Raw genomic sequence first — 12,440 nt, forward strand, 5'->3', positions numbered from 1 at the left:
TGCTCCTCTTTTAGTGGAAAAAGTTTTAAACATTAGTTGTAATGAGCTTTGAGCAATCTCTTTTCAGATCTGAAAAGACCCATCTCACTTGTTTTCTCCAAACATTAATTACATAGACTAATAAATATTCATTTATTTCTGTGTCCCTTTTTCCTTGCCATTGTTATGTGCAATTCTGTTAGTATTTTAGTGCAGAACATATGGCCTGCACCAACATACTCATGAAAAAGAACTGGAGACCCATGCAGAAGGTGAACAGAAGGCAAAGAAAGAGAGTAGTCAAATTCTGCCCTTTAAATTTAATCTTCCTGTAAAACTTCTAATTTAGATCCAATTTAATGAAGAAAATTTTTGTTTTCTATGTTTGGAGGCAACAATATGTGTTTTGTGCAGTGTAGAATTCATGCAGCTAGGTCCAAGAGCTTGAGCGTGCTGGAATAACCACGCTGTGCAAGACCATATGGATATAATATCACAGGTCCTGAGAGAGGTATATTTAGGCTAATTAACTCATGACTGTACTTGTGTTATAACTGGTGTTATTTGCCTTGTGCTCAGATGGAAAGCAAACACCATCACGAGGTTGCATCTTATCCAAAGGATCACAGATGAAAATTATTTAACTATGCTTGTCTTTAGCCAATAGCAAATATATAATGAGAACAGGGCTCAAACCACAAATCAGTATGTTCTTCAGTTTCATCTAAAGCCAAGGATTAGTCTGTCTGCTATTCTGTTATCAATAAGATAAAGGCCTTTTATCCAAAACTCCGTTATATTAAAATGAACAAATTTATGAAGATCTCAGACAGACCTTATCTAAAGGTCAGTATGACTATTTACATTGATTTCAGTGGACTTTTCACAAAGTCAGCCAAGAAACATTTATCTAATAGTCTTATGAGTCTTCTTCATCTGAAATAGCCTTCTTTTTCCTGCCAGCTTAACTGATCGTTATCAGTAAAATGTCAGATATTGAGCACAATAAAGACAATTGGAGCAGAGCTACATTAATTTCTAAGTAACTTTTTTTTTTCTTGCTATCTTTTCATGCAAAATGTTTTCTTTTTAAGATGTTTGTCATTTACAACGCATATTTTATAAACTGCATTAGATGCTGTTGGCTAATAAGAAATCTTATTCAGTTACATAAGGGCAGTGAGGAGAGAGGTAGTTGTGAAAGGGAAATGAAGAGAAGCAGCAGCAGATCCCAGTGATAAAAAAATTTGGATATGTGATTGTATAAGTTCCTGTTCCACTATAAACCACAAAATTACGGTCTGTAGTGGTAAACTGAAATTCCCAGAGAGGTTACTGATCTTGTTAAAGACTTCATTCTTTTCCCAGGCTGGGCTCTTGGAGTTGGCTTGGATCTGATCCAAGCAAGCATCTTGCCTCTGTGTTTCTGAGTGGTTTATGTCTCTACCCAGTGGTTGTGCTATGCTATTACATGACGTTATATTAAGCAAGTGACGCATTTCAAAATCTGCATCTTTCAGTGGGCTTTTATAATTTTTACATGCACTTTTTATATGACAGGATTGTAACTAAGCACTCTGTGTGGATGTAAAATAGATTAATCCAAAGTAATCTGACAAGCATATTTTAAAAGGACTTTGAGACACTGCATTTTACATACATTATGTTGTATTGAATTGTAATTTGGTGTGGAAAGTAAAGAGAAAACCATTAACTTTCTGCCTTCTCTTATTCACAGTGAAATTCAAGTTAAGAACTGTAGTAGGTTCTCCCAAATTGGTTTAAGAGAACTGAAGAAGTTACTGTTCACCATTCTCAGCTCTTTCTTTGGTTACCACTTGTAACCTGATGTTGCCCTAATGTAATTTAATGCATTCTCTTAACCTGCTGGGATTTTTCAGAATTCGTTAGATTGTAGAGATTTCTGGAATGAGTAGAACAATTATGCAAGTCTCAGATCACTTATACTTTGGAGAAATGCTTGAACTCAGCAGCATATGGCTGAATGGGCATTAGTTTTAATACACTTTCTATTGACAGAAGGTGATATCAATTCTTTATACTTCCATTCTTTCATGAAATTGGCTTCCTAACTGTGGACCATTTCTGTTTTCCTTTTGAGTCTGTACTCCACTCTAATAGACTGAAATGGTCACTACAACTCTAAAAATTCCCTAGTGCCCCCGAGAACATGAGATCATTTTTCTAAACATGCTTTTAAACTACTACTCAGTTTCTTGTCTCAGTCTTTGTGTATGGCTGCAACACAATCATGTTATGGCATCTTATGTCTATATAGGACCAGGTCAGTGCTTGTACACACTGCATTTCTTCTGAATTTAATAAGAATGCTTGCATTACAACTCATCTCAGTGAAGTAATTACATGTAATTGCATAATTACCTGTTACAGTTGTTTGACTTACTGGAGTTTATGTTAATTAATTTAATGTGATGCACAACTGCAAGTTAATTTAAAACAAGGAAACCATAGAGCACTATCTCTTGTGGGTATGTACACAGGCAGTGATACTATGGTTGAACAGAAAGTGAAATGTTGATCCTACATTTTTTCTTGGACCTCTTACATAGTTCACTTTTAACAGGTGAAAAGATACAAAATTAAATAATAAACTGTGTAATAATCCTAAACAAAACAAGATCCAAGGCTCTGGAATGAAAATAAACTCTTTTGTTCAAGAACACTTGCTATACTCTGTCTAGTTGGAAGTAACATTTCTTGCAGACATATAATCATACATTGATTGCTTACAAATATTTCTCAGTGGTGGCCAAAGCCAAACTTGGATTTTGCCCAGTCCCTTCTTGTATGTTTTATGTTCCCCTAGATTAAAAATCAGTATTTGAGTTTTGCACCCAGTCTACAATTCTGTTATGCAAAAAACTTTAATTAATTGTCTTTTTACTTATACAATGAACACCCAAATCATGCTGACAGGAATAAGATTCTGAATATGAACTTAAATAAAGAAAACTGAAGGATTAACATAATGAATAGCAGAGTTCTGTCTTTAAATCTATGTTTTTGGAGACATCCATAATCCTACAATTACTTTCCTGAGAAGAATGTGCTACTTAGATTTGACTTAGAAGAACACAATTTATGTACTTACCTTCTTCATTTGAAATTTGGCCTATGTAATTCTTCAAAGAAAAAAATGTCAAAAGTCATTCCAGCTGCCTTCATTACATTTTTTTCCCTCAGTATTTGCATACTATTGAATTTTATGACTATAAATAGAGGCTTTGGTTGCTGTGATGAATTTTACTTGTAATAGGGATAAGCAGACAACAAGATGTCTGATGTTCACTCTGAAAATATGCAGTGAACTATTCTGGAAGTCTAAATCTTCATCTAAGTTCTGAATGAGTTCTTACAAATCTATAGAGTCTGGTGTACATTATCACTTTATAATTGTCAGGGTAGAAGACAGTTCTTTTGAGATAACTGTGTAATAGAAGCAGAAGCACTTGATACTGTGATACTATGATACATAGAAACTCTATGACCTCTAGCAATATTGTCTGTGCTTTACAAGCCACAGTTCACTTGAAAAGGAAAATAAGAAAATACATTTTGAAGTTCTTGAGAGTGAAGTTTGTGGCACAGCCACTTATGCAAACTGCGAGTTGCTTGGAGATGCCGGACAGAAAATAGAGGAAAGGTTTTCTATTTTATGATTCTTATGTCTTAGTTTATCTTGATTTATGCTCTTTTATATCATACAGTTTCTTTGAACAGAGTTAACTGATAACAGCCTGACAGCCTAGTAATCTGTTAAGATATGACAAATTTGCAGCATTTTTCTCCCAAAATTTTAGATATTTTCCAAATATTCTTTTATGACCAGTCTTTTGGAGACCTCCTGCTGCACATCCAACCCTGGATGACTAGAAGGTTTCAGTGTTCCCTTTTGGTAGCAGAAAGCAAAAATTTTAATAAATCACTTCAATTTGCTGTTTAAAGCTGAGAAATTGGAAGATACATACCAATGTCTTTGGACAGTTAGCTGGCAAATGCTCTGTTGATAAGACTTTTTATTAACTAAATGCTGAAGGTACTGATTTTTTCTTTTTTTTTTCCTTTTTTTTTTTTTTCAGTTTATTTGAAAAAAATGAATGACAATGGTCCTGATAGAATCATAGTTAACGGTTACTGAGATAGCAAAAAGAGTCAGCACTGTTGACCTCTGAAAAAGAGATCAGTAAATGAGAATAGCAAAAACATTCTACCTTACGCAACAATAGAAACCAGAGGAACAAGAATCAAAAGTCATTCAATGACTTAAATTTGTATGAGTCTAACATTTTTTAATTTCCTTGATGAGGCATTTAGATATTTGGATATTACATGTGCTCTGTAAGAGATGTTCTTTGTAGACTATGAATAGAAAGATGGTTATTAACATAATATTTTTTACTCTGAGTTTCTGCCAAAGAAACTCTCCAGCAAGTTAACCAGTAACTTCAAATTAACCAGAAAATTGTGATTTATTTACCTGGAAGATAAGGGTTCATCTGATAGTAAGCGGGTAAGATAGTTCTAGGTTAGTGCATGGAAATGCCTAAAACTCATTTAGATATTTGCCTAAAACTCATTCAGAATTTTCTCTTCAGATCAAGGTTTTCTATGCCAAAATAACTGAATTGATTAGATTTGTTTATAAAATTTTGGAATTTGTAAAGTGTTATTTCAAAAACTATCTCATAAGCCTGGTTTTCAAATATCTTGAACTGTTTTTAAACCACCACATCATAGAGTTTTAAAAAAAAATAGTATATCTGGAACTCAGATGTTCATCACTGGCAGATTTTCCTTGAAAAGCAATATTTGAACTCCTATTATCCTGACTTTTACAGTGGATAAAGCATACCTTGCCAGCATCATGGTCTGCTGGGGCAATTTAGAAGATGCTCAGGTCTAGTCATGGGATTGCTGGGGAATCTAACCCACCAAAAGCACAGTACAGATACTTTATAGTAACTGTACAAATCCTCTCCGGACTGCACTGCACAGTATTTCCTCATAGTTGAAGGATGGATCTGTGAAACAACTTATAAGGACCATCTTAAAAAGCCCTCCAGGAACTCTGGCTGCTTCCATACTGGGAAGTCCTCTCTAACTACAGTTAAATGACCTTCCTGTATTGTGCAGATGACCTCTTTGTCTTGATGATAAGTAGACAGCTCAAAGAGTTCACAACAGGAACAGTCTTGCTCTTCCTGTCAAAAAAAAAAAAAAAAAAAAAAAAAAAAAAAAACCTTTAAACCTAGAAATTGCTTTAAACCTAGAAATTGCTTGAAGATGAAAGGTAGAACTGCAGACAAAGGATGAGGGAGTTTCCCTGGTCAAAGAGATTCTTTTGCTGCAAAGCTGCTCTTACTTCTGGATTTAAACACCACACAAGGCCCTAACCCACTTCTGTACTGACGAGTGGAAATGAAGGAGCCCAGAGAAGACAGTATGTTATGCTTTAAACAGTGTCAGACGACAAACAATTTCTGTGACTTCAAATCTTGAGTAGGCATAGCTGGATCCCTTTCATCTTCTTGTGCCTGTAAGAGGAAGCACATATTAGCATTTACTGAATGGGTAATGTTTTCTGACATGATTGCAACCAACCTGCAAGTTAAGAACCTATGTCCAAGGAGGAGAGTTCAGCCACTTCCAACCGTAGTGGAAAGGATTATTCTACTTACAGAATATCCTTCTGAAATTTCATCCCAAAGGCATTTGACGACAAGTACTGAATGCTCACCAGGGAAAGGCAATTGGTCTTTTCAGCAAATTAACTCACAAAATAGCTAGGGATTTTGTGTTTGGTATCAAACCTTTTAGGTTACTGTGAGTGACCAGTGTAGGCTGCAGAATTCTACTGCAAAGCATAGTGCTTGCTAGGTGGAACAAATGGCTGCATTTGATATTGCTCCTGCTTCAAGCTCTGCTCAACAAAATACTCTTGAGATGGCAAAGTGTAACCAGAGAGAAGGCACTAGTCACATCTGAGACAAAAATAAATGTTTTTGTGTACAAGAGTATCAAAAGCAGCTAAATTTCTTATCTAAGACAGTAAATCGTCAGGTTATATCTTTGACCAACGGAGTATGTGTCTCTCAATACCTTCATCGATTGTTCCAGATTGTCAATATGATTTAATTTTAATCTAGACTTTATTTTAATTCTAACTCAATCTTCAGTGTCTTCCAAATGCTGGGATTTTTATCTGAGCTGACACATACAAAAAAATAAATTGATCGGTGTTTGGGAATGGCATTAATCTCATCTTTCCATGAGATTTCCTTCTGTCTCTTTCACAAAGAGAAATGATGGAAGACCAGAATGCTGCTTAAACTGCCTAACAAAGGACAGGTTTAGCCCTTCTGAACAGTGCTTTACTGCTTGTGCTGGAGGGAATAGAGCAATAAAGCACACCAATGGTCAACCAGAGGCATGATCCAGTTGCCGAACATGGCTGTAAACCCATAGGTTGGGGAATACTGCATGTCCAGAAAAGTCAGTCATCAACTGGAAAATATGATGCTCATATAGCAGACAGCCCTCTGGTAGGGAAGGGAAAATTGATTGAAGAATAAGATTGTCATATAGTCTGAGTTGTAACAGTGAATGTTGCTTTTCTCTCTGAGGGAAGCTGGCTTGTTTTGTCAGTGGAATTACAGATAGACACCTAGATTAATGCTATTCATTTATAATATGGTTCTACCAGCTGACCGCAGGAGGCGGGGGTGTGTATTATTTACTTGTCCCTTGCTTCATGCAGTCACTAGATGAATATCACAGACTGCAATAAAATGACATAGATTTGACCTCCTCTTCCTGCTACAGTCATTTTTCGGACGAGGAGTTATTTTAACCAGCTTCTCTCTTCCTTTTTGTTGAAAACTTATGTGCAGTCCACAATCATCACTGTCTGAAGCAGAGACAGGGGAGCTCTTGGGGAAAATCTGTCACTTGTGAGTCCTTCAGGATCAGTTCTTTTGCTTCCTCTTTTAAGCAACTTTGGGTTGCCTGGTGAAACCCAAAGATCTTGTGATGCTACAGGGAAAGGGAAATTTGTAGGCCAGAGACTTCTCCAGAGACAAGCCCGAAACAGATCTGCCTTCCCACAGTGTGCAAATCAGACTGTGTTTGAACAGTAGGCAGAGGGTAGGAGAGGAGGGTGTTCTGGGTCTTTTGTCTCTCTCCCTCTGTTTTTTTTTTTTTTTTTTTACCCTCCTTATTCCCATGACTATAGATCCAGAGCAAATTTGGATGAGGACCAGTAACAGCTTACTGATGCTGAAATGGGGATCTTTTGTACAACAAAAAATCCCCTTCATACCCACTCTGAAACTCAGCTGGCCATGTCTTGAACAGACTAAACTCACTGAACCGGCAGAAAACTATTTATTTCTCCCCTTGAAGACAGTTTTCTATCTATCTGTATGTACCCCCTGGTTATACTAGCAGAGACTATCCAATATTTTACCAGTGCACAGAATGCTCTTGGAGCAGTGAAGACAGAGCACAAGGCATGAACTGGCAGCCTGCTGGTGAAGGCATTCAGTGTAATCTGCAGTCCCAATTGCAGGTGTGACTTCTGGGTGTCTGCTCCTAGAAAAGCACCCCATCAGTGAGAATGAGGCACATCCTACATGTTACACACATTTCCTCTTCTTCCGTCTCCCTCTAACTAATTGATTTTTGTGTAAAAATATATTTTTCAGCATCGCAAGGTTTAATTTAGATTTTTTTTTTTTCTGTGGTGGTAACTTATCTGTGGTTTGTTACAGTATTTGTGCAAACTACCACCTTAATCCTCAGGAAAATAAATTAGGGAGGAAAAAATGACCTTGATCCTCCTGCTACATCACAGCATTTTGAGCTGGACAGCAAAATAATAAATGGGACTGCTTTGTTGTACCTAGGGCATAGAATAAGGAGGACTTGAAGCTGGTACAAAGAGAGACTGCTTCACAGCAGATCTTCCTCTTCTAGCTCTGCTAATAGCTGTTCAGGCGTTAGGTTCCCTGTGCAAAAATATAACTGTTTTCTTTGGCTATAATCAAGATGAAGGGTTGGTCCCCACAGCTGGAAGGTTTTTGTCTTTCCCTAATGGGACTGTATGGTTTCTTTTCTTTATTATGTGTGGTAGATAAACCAGTTACATTCTTTGGATCTTCCCTCTTCCACCTAATGCAAGTTATATAGATGCAGTTTCAGCTATGCTAACAGGACTAGAGCTACCTGGGCTAACAGGACTGGAGAAGCACTAGAGTAGCACAGCAGACAGCTGAGTCTCAGACTTCTCCCAGAAAAATGTTTGTTCATCCAGTACATGCAAAAAGAGGAATTACAAAAAAGAGTTGTGCCAGCTCTGGAACTCCCTTATACAAAACTGGCTTTGAGACATTTGCTAACACTCACAAATCTTGCTGTTCTTGCTTCAGGTCTGGATGTAATAGAGTGGTTTAGCGTGTCAGCATTTGCTCAGCAGACCACTATTTGTTCCCTAGGCTGCACTAATTTTTTTGCAACAAGGGCGCAACAGGAGGATGATAATTTTGGACTAATGTGCCATTGGGACAACTCTTTTCTATCCTTAATCTTCTGAGATTTCCTTATATTTTCCTAATACAGGGATTGTACACAGCATAAAATAACCTGAATTAGTGGTGGAACTGGAAGCTGGCAGTTGCCTAGGAAGCAGCAATTGCATTTAGTGTGACCAAGCTGAGGTGAATCCATTTAGATAACATGGTGTGAAGCAAGCATTGGGCTGTTTCAGAGGAGTTAATTCCTCAAAGCTGATGGAAACTTTTCTTCCATAGTTATCATGGTCACATATTCAAACACAATGTGATTGCAAATTGAGTTATTTTTAAAGTATTACAAATTATTATGAAACCGTGACTTTTTGAATAAGAAAAAATGACTGCAATCTTATTCTTTTTCTGTAGTGAGGGGGTGCAGCAATTAGAACTAAACATGTTTAAAATAAATAGTGAAGAAAAGGGAAATACAAAGTAGCCAATAGAACTAGAAAGTATGGAGTGTAGGAAACTTATTCTTGAATCTAAGAAAAGCAGGGGAGAGACCACGAACTCTTGGGTCAGCATGGATCACGAGGGCTTTTTTTGTTTGGTGATTTATGTATTAAGTATACTAGGAGTAAAAGAAAATCCCGAAATGGTACATTATCAGCTGAAGAAGGTAAAATGTCTTTTCTCATTATTACTAACTGAGGCACTCAAGTATTTCACTTTCTTTTGGGAAAGGAGCAGGATGATATAACACACGAGACAGGCATTATGGGTTATTGGCAGTTGAGAGAGATATTAAATGTCCTTATGTCAAAAGACACACAGCTTCACCGTCACAGAGTCCTCAGATTTGACTTAATACGGTGCAAGAATTATGACAATGTGGACAAAAGTGCTGTAAATACAGCCACATTTATATTCCTATTTATGTGTATACTGGACAGAAGATGACAAAAATCCAGTCTGTTTTACTTATGGTAAAAGAGATGGGTCAAGACCATTCATGTTCTCATCACAATATGCATACAACAATGAAGAAATCAACCAAAGCAGAATAAGAAAAAACAGAGATTTCAGCCTCACAATGCCTGTGTTCCTCGTTTGCTTCCCTCTACACTTGTGTGACTCTGTCAGGTTCAAGCAGGGAGTCAGTTTTACACAGTTAAGAACACAGAATAAATCCTTCCCATAATTTATGTCTCTATGTCCTTTTGTGGATTGTACAGCTAACATGGTCAAAACAACACAAAAATGATAGCAAGTCCATCTATTTACATTGTTTTTAATAATAACTATACAGTTTGTTCCATGATACAATATTGAAATATTTTACACAGGTGGGTCATGATTTCATCTAGGCAGTGTGTTGCAATTTGCAGACTACTGATCAAAGGTCAGTACATTTTTGGTTCTAATTGTTCACTTTCACACAGTTAGGTTTAACCCTATACATTGTGATGAAATAATTAGCATTAAGCTGTCAATTTATTCACATTAAAACCCTTATTACAGCCAGGTATTAACAACTCATTCTCATGTAAGACAGGAATTTCCTTCTTGTCATTAAATTTCATGTTATTAGTATCCTTTTATATTTTTCCTTAAATGATGTGGAACATAGTTTTAACAGGACTATAATTAGCCATTCTTACATGGCTTGAATTTAGTTATACATACTGAGAATGAATCTGTTCTATGGATGTATAACTGCATAGTTTGACCAACACAGACATCTATTTTCCTTGAGCAACTAATAGCCGCTGACTTTTTAACATCACTTCATACTTTTTTGAGTGCTAGATTTATTTCTCAAAGTGCTTCATTACGAATATAACGTTTAAGCATGAGAATCATTCTATTAAAGTCATCACCTAAATAAGGATGTGCTCAAGTGTTTATCTGAATGGCATTTTAATTAGGAGCGTGGTATATACAAGAGTTGGGTGACAGATGTAGTTTTCCTTGCTGCTAGCTCCTTGTTTCTTCCTTATTTCCACACTAAGGGCAGGACATTGAATTAGTGTATGGATCTTTAAAATATCTGACATTGCCTGAGTGAAATAGTGACAACATTGATGCAGAGGGGAGAGGAGGGGAGGGAAGAGGAGGGTAGGGAAGGGGAGAGTTGGAAGGGACCTACAAAGATCATCTAGTCTAGCTGTCTAGCCACTTCAGGGCTAACCAAAAGTTAAAGCATATCATTAAAGTAATTATCCAAAAGCCTCTTGAACACTGACAGGCATGAGCATCAACCACCTCTCTAGAAATCCAGTGTTTGACCACCCTCATGATAAGGACGTTTTCCCTGATCCTCCTCCGGCACAGCTTTGTGCTGTTCCCACATGTCCTGTCATTGCCTACCAGGAGAAGAAGCCGGCACCTCCCTCTCCACTTCCCCTCCTCAGAAAGCTGCAGAGAGCAGTGGGGTCTCCTCTAGACCTTCTTTTCTCCAAACCAGACAACCCAAGTGTCCTCATCCTCTCCTCACAAGACATGCCTTCTGGTCCTTTTACCAGCTTTGTTGCCCTCCTCTGGACACTCTCAAGGACCTTAGCAACTTTTTTTTATATTGTGGAGCCCAGAACTGCACACAATATTCAAGGGGAGGCCACACCAACACTAAATATACCAGAAGAATCACCTCGTTTGACCATCTGGCCAGGTTGCGTTTAATGCACCTCAAAATGTGGTTTGCCCTCTTGGCTGCCAGAGCACACTGCTGCCTCGTGCTGAGCCTGCAGCCACCAGCACCCCTAGGGCCCCCTCTGCTGAGCTGCTCCCCAGCCACTCAGCTCCCAGGCTGTACCTGTGTCTGGCATTGCTCTGTCCCAGGTGCAGGACCCAGATTTTTTCTTTGTTGAACTTCATGCCATCAATGATTGTCCAGTTCTCCAATGTATCTAGATCCCTCTGCAAGACCCTCTGGACTCATGATCCAGAAGAGCACCTCCCAGTTTAATATAATCAGCGAACTTGCTAAAGATGCAGTCATCTCCTGCATCCAGATCACTGATAAACATGTTGAACCAAACTGGCTCTAGAATTGAGGCCTGGGGAACCTACTTTTCCTTTTTCAGATGTGAAACTTCACTCATTTCTTGGAAATTAGATACCTTTAAGTGTTGCAGAGTAAATTCTTCTTACATCTATCCCTTCTCAGTTTAACAAGAACCTGAGTATACATATGTAGTATCACATTCTGGTCTCCCTACAAGTAGTGGAAGATAGGTTAATGTCTTCAAAATTGCTACAATCTCACCTGTTCTACATACAGTTCTGTTCAAACTGGAAGATTTCTGTGCTTGAATATTCCAACTATTGAAAACAGATTGCAGTATTAGCACTTTAAAATAAAAAAAATAATCAATTATTACCTCCATTTTACTCCTCTCTGTAGAAAGAATTCACTTAAAGAATCAGAAAAACATGTTTTTACTTTTTAATATTTAATGTCATGTCAGTGGGAATAATAAAAATAGATTTCTCCATATTTGCAGATGCCCTCTGAGCATGTGCTTTTCACAAAGGTCTACACTGGCTATGGATTTTTTAGTGGATACATTTTTGTGTGGGACTTAGTCACGAAGTTTTAATGTATTACCAAACATACTTTTCCTCATGAAAATGTCTTCAAGCTCCAGATGTCATGTGTGCCTACTGGCAAGCATTTCTTTTGTTAAGCCCACCAACTGTAACAGACTTACTTGTGGATTAGCTGTCTCAGCTGTAAAATTAATTCAGGAGCACAGCCTGCTGTTCCAAATGAAATTGCAACAGAAGGAAATGTTGTTTCCCTGAGTTTGTCTTTTGGAGATTTGTATAATTGGCTAATGTTATTTTGTCTTTTTGTTTTTTGGAGACAATTAATCAATACTTTGTCATGTGTAACTTTTATTTTCT

This window comes from Anser anser, assembly GCF_964211835.1.
Source record: "Anser anser genome assembly, chromosome: 2".
Taxonomy (NCBI): Eukaryota; Metazoa; Chordata; class Aves; order Anseriformes; family Anatidae; genus Anser; species Anser anser.